We start from the raw sequence: 11,734 nt of genomic DNA, 5'->3' as shown, positions 1-11,734 counted from the left end.
CTCCGGATGATACTGTGGCGAGCAGTGCGGGAAGGACGAGACGGGAGCCCAGGTTAAGCGGTGACGCAACGCTCCTGCCTCATACACCGCACGACAACGAGATGCCTTTATTTAAACACACCCACAACACACAGCGCACCGCACAACCAACCAACGGACATGCAAGTCTCGGAGACGGTGGCGGCAACACTACACTCAATAAACACACAAACAACAACTACCCCAAACCCGTTAATCCCACTTATCTCAACAGTAACAAATTGACAAAAGGCAATAAACCACCTTTTCCCTACAGGTGTAGGGATGTCTATGGGTGTAGGTCATGGACATAATAAAGAGGTGTAGGCATATGGGTGTAGGTACCACATCGGCTCGGCTTCCAGATCGGCTCGGGGTCCGTCGTCTGCTGATTACGTCACACAATACGCTATCTACAGCAACCCAACTGGGACAAACTAAATTGCATTCTAATTTCACGATAGATAGACAGACACCATATCGCACATTTTCAGTTATCTCAGAGTGTGTATTTGTCTCATTTACTGAGACTGTTAGACTATTTATAGATATAATATAATATATAATGTATAATAAATATATATATATATATATATATATATATATATATATATATATATATATATATATATACATAACATATATATATATATATATATGCAGTGGCGTGGCGTGGGGATTTTTTTTGAGGAAGCCAAGTGAGGCCAAACCTTTAGAGAAAATAGTGCATTGCAGCTTGGATGTATTTAATGCAACTACAAGAGCTATTTGAGTGCCTGGTCATTTACCAGGATTTACACACGCCTGTAATCTGACCGACACAACACGCTCTCTCTCTCTCTCGCTCTCACACACTCACACACACACACACACACACACACCAAATGCAGCCCGAATACAACCGATACTGCGAAACCGGATGGATCGAAACCGTAACGGTTTTGCCCGTTTCGGCTTCGTGTGGACGGGGCCTAAGCCGAAACGGGCAAAACCGTTACGGTTTCGACCTATCCGGTTTCGGAGTATCTCCGTAAAGATGGAGTTAAGCGAAACCGGGTAGATCTGTAGAAACGCTGTAGTACACATTCCAGGACCATAAGGGGCGCTGCTTCTGCTACTGAAATCCAGAAGAAAAATAAATAAGAAGAAGAGGCGAGCATGCGCAGAGACTCCGCGGGCTTAACAGTTATTGGCTAGAGGGTCGAGGGGTGGGGCGATGACGTCATGGTTTACGCCATGACGAAGCCGTCCACACAAAGCCGATTTCATGGCGAAACCGCAAAGGTCTTTTACGGTTCGGCCTTCTGTCCACACGAAGCCGGTGAATCCGCTGACCAAAACGTAAACAAATCTACCCGGTTTCGTTTTGGATTCGTGTGGACGGCTGAAACCGACTGAAACAGTAAACCATGACGTCATCGCCCCACCCCTCGACCCTTTAGCCAATGACTGTTAAGCCCGCAGAGTTTCACCCTTTATGCGCATGCTCGCCTCTTCTTCTTATTTACTTTCCTTCTGGATTTCTGTAGCAGAAGCAGCGCCCCTTATGGGCCTGGAATGTGTACTACAACGTTTCTACAGATCGACCCGGTTTCGCGTTGGGTTCTCCGACGTCCCTGGTTCTTCTACGTCCACATCAATCTGAAGTAGACTGAACCGCGACATGGAGGAGAAAGGGATTGTTGCCGGGCAGCGCTTAGGCACCTCCGCCTCCTGCAGCGCCGAGGCGGTGGTCCCACGGCAGCGGTCCCTCGGCAGCGGGAAGCGGGGCTCAAATGGGAGACATTCGCGGCCAACAATCCCTTTCGCCCGCCATGTCGTGGTTCATGTTCTTGAGGAAGTCAAAGCCAAAGTTCCTCTCCCCCAATTCATTCTCAACCATGGCTGAGTTAACCCCCACTACGAGTCTCATTGTAGAAATACCAGAGACGAGAGTCCGACGTGTTACGCGCCATAACACCAAAAGCAGAACGGTTATCCAAATAACAATGAAGTGTACAACACTTGCGTTACAGTCCTGGAGCTCTATATATAAATAATACTTAGATATCTATATCATACATATTATCAAGGCCAAAAGCTGTGTGCGCCTCTAGACGATATTATGAATCACAAATGACTTTGTCGGGTTCTCCGACGTCTCTGGTTCTTCCACTTTCACCTCAATCTGAAGTAGACTGAACCACGCGCTGCCGGCTGCCCGCTGCCGGGCGGTGGTGCTTCGCGGCGGTGGTGCCTCGCAGCAACCGCCGGCATGTCGCAATTCATGTACTTCAGGGAGTCAAAACCCAAAGTTCCTTTCCCTCAATTCATTCTCAACCATGGCTGAGATAACCTCCACTACAGTCTCGTTGTGGAAATACAATAGACGTCCAAGAACCGACAAGAAACACTTGCGTTACAGTGTGTGTATTCACACACACACACACACACATGTGGCGCTCGCACGGTCTTGTCTCATTGGCGGGCCAAATTCTCAGGGCGGGCCAGGCAGAGTATGGGGAGGAGCTTAGATGCTATGTTACGACGGATGAAACCACGTTCCAAATCAGCGTGCTTGAGCCTCCGATTTTTCAAAGGCGAGCAGAACACCTAGTGCTCGTTTTACACCGAACGCAAGTTTTAGCCACTGGGGGACCATAGGCAGGCTAGGGGAACTCATATTTATGTTAGAAAACCTCATAAAGTGAGATTTTCGAAAAAAACAAACACTTACTCTATGCTCAGACGTCTGGCGTTTCCAGGTCACTTTCTGGGTCCAGAAATATATATCCAATGCCCAACTGTTCAGATGAGGCATAAAGGCTGGGTGAGAGGTTACACACATGGCCCCGTCTTTGCCAGATTCAGCCATTAATTCTAGAAGAAACTGGCATTGCTGAAATTCGCTGCAGCACAGGGACTCTGTATTAGTGTTTATAGGCGAACAGAGCAAACCGGCGCGCTCCGGCTCCTCGTCCTCTGCAACGGGCAAGGCTTGTTCAGCTGCAGCCGCAGCAGCCTCACACTCTATTTGTGTTCATTCTTCCTGGCTGTATTCTGGCTCGTACAAATAGCCCTAGATGTCCGAATCCAACAATAGATTTTCTAACTCCCATTTGGCTGTTTCATATTGCAAATTTGTTCTCTAGCTAAGCGGTAAAGAAACATGGCGGACATTGTGTTTACATCTCGTACGTGAGCTCCCGCCCCCCTCATTTCTTATTGGTGGGCTCACAAATTTGCGCAAGCAGTGGTTTTAGTCCTCGGCCCTTCTAACAGGCAAGCAAAGTTTTACTGAGATGACTAGATCTGAATAGGTGAAGTATCCCTTTAAAGGGGACATATCATACCACCAGGTGTGAGTGTGATTAGCCAATACAAGCTGGTTTCAAAACTGATCTCACTTAAATTGTCTGTGATATGCCAACAGTATTTACTCCAATGCAAGTTAATGACACTCACATTCCGTGGCACACAAACAGATCCCCGTTTCAAAGACCGAGTCTACCTGGTCTCAGAGGGATCTGTGAAATGACCATATATATATATATATATATATCTGAATGAAATTCTGATCTATCCAGCACACATCTATGTGGACACGCCCACCTGTGATGTCACAATGCTGCCCATTTTCAAACCTGCTTGTAATGGCTAATCACACTCACACCTGGTGGTATGATATGTCCCCTTCAACTTTTTGGGGCGTGGTGCAGGCTCATTTTGACCTTTTGACCCCAGACTTCAAAAGCTTGTCGACAGGCCAGCTGTATCTACACACCTTAAGGCAAAAATTGAAACCTCCATCCCACCAAAAATGGGGACCAACCTGAATTATGCACATTTACCTTACTGTTGGAGGTCACACCCCTTTTCTCGCCTTTTCAAGATAGCTAGAGATGCCAAAATGTCTAGCCCTCAGAGAAAAAAAGTTTTCCAAAATGGACTGTTTTTTGGACAAAGCCTCTCAGAAGTGTTGCCTGCAAGACCTAGTAGATCAGAATGTGGTTGAAAGACAGGAAGATAGATTTTTGAGATAGGAAGGTCCTACCGCCCTGAAACTTGACTACCTTATTCTAGGGCCTAACTGGCACCCCCACGCCGAAACATGGCCCTCTCTGACCAAAGGGCAGGGAGGGCAGTGTCTGAGGTTTTGGGTTAGGGTTAGGGCTAGGGTTAGGGTTAGGGCTGTCTTTTTTCCAGAGACCCAAAATTTTCACAGAGTAATCCCAAGATACACCCTGGTTGAAGGTCTAATGGACAAGATTCTATCTCTTGTCAACTCATTTAGATTAATTTCTAGCAACAGCTAGGTTGCCAATGCGTTTCAACAGAGCATTTGATGATGCTGTGTGAGCCTTTCCTGTAGGGCTGGAGCCCCTCAGTTGATAATCGTATGCGTCCTTTGAGACCCTCTTTGATATAAAAGAGATCCTTTGTCTATAGCTTACTTTTTAATGTCCTCGCCTCAGTCACCTATTGCATCCTTCAGGGCTTCGGCCTCCTAATTGATCCTTGTAGTTTACTTGAATGCCCTCTTTCATATATATGACACCACCGCCACCGGGACGTGGCAACAATTCTCCATATCCATATGGGGGGGGGGGGCTGCATGTGGACAGTAGGGGTGTGCACTAGACATAGGAATAAATAGGAAGCACAATCAGGGGGTGGAATGACCTTTCACACATAACTTAATTAATGGTTTCAAATAACCCTGCCTCGTTAAATAAATGAGCTTGGTTTTGCTTTCACTAATAGGTTGTGGCCTAGGCTGTATCACTACAAAATCTGTCCATGCACATCACTCACAGTGACGCAACTAGACACCAGAAAAAAAATTTCAATACAAAAGTAACTTATTAATTACAAGTCTAAACTCCGTAAAAAAGTGGAAAGTTATTCCAAGTCGTCATTCTATTTCTGCAATGGGGCGTGAGGTTGGACCCAAGAACAGCACAGACCGAGACACAGGGCTCCGCTACGGCCCTCCCTATGACGGACCCTTCCGTGTCATCGAGGCAGGAGCCAAGAGCTTCATGGTTGACGTGGGGGCTAAGCCTGAGTGTGTGTCTGTTGATCGCCTTAAACCGGCTCACTTTGACCTTGAACTGCCCCCAGACTTGGCTCTGCCACCGCGCAGGGGCCGCCCGCCCCCCCCCCCCTCACGGGCTCTAGGGGGACGTTTTGAAGGCGGGTGTCTGTTTGGATGTTCTAACTATTGGATCTGCCCAGTGCCACTCTGGATCTGCCATAACCAATCGCTAATCAAACGTTAGCGATTGGTTGTGGCAGATCCAGAGTGGCACTGGGCAGATCCAATAGTTAGAACATCCAAACAGACACCCGTCTTCCAATGAGTTAACGTTAGTCAATTGAGTGGGTCCAGACTCTGTGCAAATAAAATGAAGTGCGAGAGTCTGGTAGGACCAGGCTAGGTTTTGATTAGGGTTACCCGCCTATTTTTGTGTTACCCTAACCCCAATACATATGCTAATTAGCTAGACAATGAATATAAACGTGAAAAATACATTTTTTTATTTCTATAGAAAAGACACTAAATAATTACAGGTGAATTTCTTCTCCTTCTTCTTCTGACTTCGGTCTAATTAAGTCGAACAACGTCGACTGACGTAACTGTGATGCAAAATGACAAAAAGAAAAAGAAAAACACTCAACAAACCAGAACCCTCGCGACTGAAGTTGATCATCTTGGCTACGGTTAAACTTTTATAGAAAATGTAACAAATGACATGTCAATGCTCTTCTAGACTTTCTATCACGGTTTCCATTGCTCAATGACAAACATTACACTGCCTTTCACCTTTCGATCCAGAGGGTATTTTTCTTTTCACCAGAACCAATAATTACATAACTTGCCGGGAACTCTGTGTGTGTGTGTGTGTGTGTGTGTGTGTGTGTGTGTGTGTGTGTGTGTGTGTGTGTGTGTGTGTGTGTGTGTGTGTGTGTGTGTGTGTGTGTGTGTGTGTGTGTGTGTGTGTGTCTGTGTGTGTGTGTGTGTGAGAAATACACATAAGGGGGTTACAGAGTACACACTTTAAACAAACTTTCGCCAAACAAATACAATTATAACTGTTTGGATCAATCTTCTTGGGATTTATTCTAATAATAATTTATGTTCAAGCCACACACTACATTGAGTTAGGGGAAATAGCTCGTCCAACTAGTTTTCAACATCATTAAAATGGAATAGTCGAGTGTTATGTACTTAATAACCATAATTACAAAGCATGTTATTACTAGTTATTACCTTGACAGAGAGCCTGACGGAGACCTTCTCGTTAGCTTACCTGCGCGTCCAATAGTTTTGAATTATCCGTCGATGCAACAGAGACAGCAAGCGCTTTGATTGGTCCTCTAACAAAATCCTTTCCGGAATTACTTCTCCGGTTTGACTTTGCACCTTATTTACTGTGTACATATTAGAGGAGTTATTCAGATGGATGGTCTATCAGTCTCGCTCCTCCTCTGCAAATAGCTCCTCCAGGTCAGTCCTGGGTTGTGGTGGTGGACTGATCACCCCGAGGATTTTCATACAGTCTCCTCGGTTGTGTTGCTGTCCTCATGGGAATCAGGGAACGGGCATCTGCTTCTGTGTCATTGGTTGCAACAGCTGCCTCCTGCAAACGTTCCCAGGTGGTGTGCCTGACACTTTTGGCTTTAGACCTTGGGTCCATCGCTGTCACCTCTTCGAGGAACTGTTAGATTATTTACTCCTGGTAGCTTCCAGATAGGTCTGTCGAAAAATTTCACTTAAAGTAATACTTCACTGATACAGATCCGTTCTTCTATTAATATAAAATCACTATTATAATATAGAAAAAAAGTTTTTCCTTCCATCAGTCTAACCCAGTCTTCCCTTGGCCCAGCTGTCCTCCTTAAATTTCTCCTGACCTGACGTCATATGACTACAAACCACTCCTCCGCAAATTTGTGAGCCCACCAATAAGGAATGAGGGCGGCGGGAGCTCGCGTACGAGATGTAAACAGAATGTCCGCCATGTTTCTTCACCGCTTAGATAGAGAACTAGACCGACACAAACCACCGACCATGGCATTAGTAACGCGAAACAGCCAAAGTGAATTTTGAAAATCTATTGTTCAGGGCTATTTGTACGAGCCAGAATACAGGAGGAAGAATTTACACCAATAGCATTACCTCTCGCTCGCAACGAGGTAATGCTCTCGAGTAGCTGTTGTCCTCACTCGGGGAGCTGCACTCTGATTGCACACCCGCACAGTGATCATTTGCGTGCTAGCAGTTAATATCTACGTGTGTGAAATAATGAAAGTGAAATAATACATTAAGCCTGAATACATGTTTTGTCGCATTGGCGCTTTGTGGCACTAATGTGTCGCCATACTCCTCTGCTTTGGTAAAGTCCTTATCTGTGATCCTATCAAGTTGGTCCGTCTCCTTGGGCTTTCTTATCCGTGGATCCAACATGCAGCTTGGAGAGCCGGATACTGCTCAAGGAACGTCTCAACCATCGGAAACAGAGAGTTCCATCTGTTTTCTACATCCCTTATCATGGTATGCTGAGGAAGATTGAGGAGGAGCTGCTTTTCTTTCAGCACTATCTTCGCCAATGAATATCGTTTAGTCCGATATTTTATTGTGACATGTTTTCTATGGTTATTATTTCATAGGTCTGTGACACCATTATGAGCCATGCCAAGGAGAGGTTTTCTTTCACAAAGCATCCCATCAGTGCTGTTGCAAGGTGACTTGTTCCCACAACACAGCAGAAAGGTCCTAGATTCAGCGCTGAAAACCACGGTGGATGCCTATCCCATGTTGGACAAAGCCAGACCTAAAACAGAATGGTCCCTACGAGCATGAGGACTTCAAGGGCTGCAGTGGAGCACCTGCTCTATTTCAGGTTCTAATGGGAAATAACCTGCAAGACACATTCAGCGAAACTGTAAGTCTTCTCAAGATCCACATCACCACACCAATGTCAACAGCAGAATCAGAGAGATGCTTCTCCACCTTAAAGAAGATAAAGACTTTCCATAGGAACACTATGGCATAAGATCGCCTCAATGCTCTGGCTATGCTCTCTATAGAAAAAAACCTCACACAGGACATTCGAGATTTCAATAAAAGGGTTATTGAGAAATTTGCCACTCAGAAAGACAGACGAGCAAAGTTCCTATACAAGTAAGAGTTTTCCGAGAGTTCTCTTACTAGTCTCACTGTCTCTCTCACCCCCCCTCCCCGTTCCCGTGAGTTGGACACTGGCTGCAGACCCTCACCCCCCTCCTTCCCTTGAGGTGGACTGGTTGCAGACCCTCACAACCTCCCCCCCACCCCCATCCTTCCCGTGAGGTGGACACGGGTTGCAGACCCTCACAACCCCCCCACCCCCCTCCTTCCCGTGAGTCAGACACTGGTTGCAGACCCTCACAACCTCCCCCCCACCCCCCTCCTTCCCGTGTGGTGGGCACTGGTTGCAGACCCTCACAACCTCCCCCCAAACCCCCTCCTTCCTGTGAGGTGGACACTGGTTGCAGACCCTCACAACCCCCTCACCCCCCTCCTTCCCATGAGGTGGACACTGGTTGCAGACCCTCACAACCTCCCCCCACCCCTTTCAAGTGTACATACTGTGTATAGTCCTCTGCAAACCTATGGTGGCATCAGGCCTTCAGTGTGCATACTGTATATATTCCTCTGCAAATCTATTCAGTGTACATACTGTATATAGTCCTCTGCAAACCTATTGTGACATCAGGTCTTCAGTGTGCATACTGTATATATTCCTCTGCAAATCTATGGTGGCATCAGGCCTTCAGTGGGCATATTGTACTGTATGTAGTCCTCTGCAAACCTATGTTGGTATCATGCCTTAAGTGTGTCTTGAACAACCACGCACAAAAGTGTGCACATTTACATGAATTTCATTGTATTTGTCTAAATGCATACTAATGCAGACTGTAGATATATTTATGAGTGATGTTACCAACACAATGGATTTGCCGTAACACACTCACCCATTCTCTCTCTCTCTCTCTCTCTCTCTCTCTCTCTCTCTCTCTCTCTCACACACACACAAACACAGAGAGAGTGTTACCTTCTGTGTAATTCACAGATTTTTGTTGATGTATTTGCACTCTTAATGTTCTACAAGGCTAATCAATTAACTTAAAACTTAGTTCCCTGGCCTCATTCGTCTTTGTAAGTAAATGTTCTATTTTGCCTTTATTATTTTTTCAGAATGCACCAGAATGCTTCGTTTGTTTGTGAAAATCACAAAAAAAATCTTCTGGGGGACGTTGCCCCCAGACCCCCCTACAGGAGTTTGGAATGCAAACGTTCAGCCCCACCTAAAACAAATTCCACCAGCCGCCACTGCATGGTCAACCCGGTATAACGCGATTGCGTGCTCCTGCGCACGAACGTTAATCTATTGAAGCGTGTTCCAGAAAACGATAGTCTGACTTTTTGCGTGTTACACAGAACGAAATGTAAACCAATGCATTCTGAATGGGAGTGTTCTAAGACAATTAACGTGCTCCACAAAACGGTAGAGGAGAGAGAGAGAAAGAGAGAGAGGGAGGGACAGAGAGAGAGAGCGAGAGAGAGGCTTCAGAAAGGGTGTGCGCAGATAGTACAGTGCACCCTAGTTATGTTTATGCCAAAACCACAAATGCTATATGTATATATATGTATATATTCCCTAATTATATATATTGCCTATATATGTATAGGCTATATATATAATTAGGCTATAATTATATTATTTAGCGTGCAATGAGACAATCTATAGCCAAATTGTCGAAGATGCCCGAGAATCTTCGGGAAAATCAGCATGGGAAATCGGCGAATCAGACCCATGAACATATAAAGAATGACGTCCTCTCAAGCGGGAGAGAATGTTTGCGGTGAACCCCTTTTATCAAAGGGGGTCTCAAAGGACTCATACGCTTCAACAGTGGCTGCAGCAGAAGTGTTGAGACGAAAGATGATATCAAGACATTTATAGAATATTCCCATTCACATGATTCTTCGCACGACCTGAAGGTTGGAGAGACTGAAATAACCCCCAAAATGAGTAATAATGTAAAAGCAGCCAAGTCCCACAAATTGCTTGAACTATTTATTTCATTCCATTGTTTCGTTTATTCATTATTGAAAAGTTTCAAGCATATGGATTTAATGCAATATCCACAAACAGTTCAAAATGGTACCATGAAATGTCTTGTATATTGTATTAACCAGTTCATTTCTCTTTTGTGAAAGTCACCAAAAGTCGAAAAAAGTTAAACGCAAGGTCACAGGCTAACAGTGGAGCTGTTTTGGGAACCAGCAGCCAAGAGCTTCCATGGAAACTTTCTACCCATGTTAAATAGATTTAGTTGGCAGTTCCTTTTCTGCCCATTCTTTTTTAAACTTGTGGAAGCACTTTGCAGTACTGGGAGACACCATTTCTAACGGCAATGGAGCTAGATTCTAAAAACATCAAGATGCCCAAAGCAAATACCTTTAACCCATAGTTGGGTTTTATCAAATTAAAAAATTTCAGAGTTTCATTGACCACAAATTGAGCAGAAATATTTTGCATACAAATCTTTAAATAGTTTAACCACATTAAGAAAAATAGATTTGTTAATTTTTTTTATTAGTGAAGCCACAAGTTTTGCACATTATCCAAACAAAATACCTGAAATGTTGATATTTCAGCCCTTTCGGGTTAAAACAAAGAGAAAAGGACAACCTAACAAGAGTGAAAAGTTTGGGTTAGGTGACCTATAGTTCAAAGATGTCCCTGGTCAGGTAGACTAAATAAAAGTGCATTCCCAATTGCTCCAGGATATTCATGTAATTTACTTGTGAGCTCTCCCTCAAGCCTAGAGAGACATCAGTGTTGAACCACCAACTGAAAGAGGGTATTTGCCATTAGTATGAGTGACAACATTTCATGGCTATTAATTTAGATCATTATATTTAGCCGATTTGAATAGACTTTTCTAGCAGGTGAGGCTGTCAAAGAACTAAATATGGAGCAACTACAAAAAGTAAATTTGCAGCATGACCAAATTATACAAAAAGTATAGGAACTGTTCTAGCAGATATGTTTTAGAAGTCTCTTTTGATAGGCAGGGAATAATTGCCTTGTCACCCTGTAGTCATGCCATCAAATCTGTTGGGCAAAGTACCGCTACTGATCAATCCAGTAGACTCACCAGTCAAGTCCCCCTAGTTAGAAAATGGAAGAAACCCAGTTAGTCATGTTAATTATTCTGTTACAAATGAAGACTAATACTTTCCACATATTGCGATCCAAGTTACTGGCTGCAGTCTTGGATTTTATAGTTCGATATGAATAGATTCAATTTATTAAAATATTAATCATGCTTCAGAAGAATTAACCTTTCTTGGATGGCAGATCTACCACAAGCCTCCATTACCACAACCTCCAGATGGCTTACGACCTACGGCAACTCCTCGACTACTGCAAGCCAACAAATTGGCTCTTGCACACCAGACACGCATTTTGCTTTATTTTAGGTTTTCAAGCATCTTAAAATACCCAAATCATCGCTCCAATACACAAGTCAGCTAATGGCCTACAAGGAAATGCTGAAGATAGTGTTAGTGATGGCGATAGAAATGGACAAGCTTGCGTGTATAAATATGCAACTAGAATTGCAAGGTTCACAGCCCAGTTGCATAAGTGGTCACAACCGTTGGATTATAAGCAAGGGT

The sequence above is a fragment of the Gadus chalcogrammus genome, chromosome 3, assembly GCF_026213295.1.
Source record: "Gadus chalcogrammus isolate NIFS_2021 chromosome 3, NIFS_Gcha_1.0, whole genome shotgun sequence".
NCBI lineage: Eukaryota > Metazoa > Chordata > Actinopteri > Gadiformes > Gadidae > Gadus > Gadus chalcogrammus.
The sequence above is the reverse complement of the archived record's forward strand: the minus strand, read 5'-3'. Positions refer to the sequence as shown.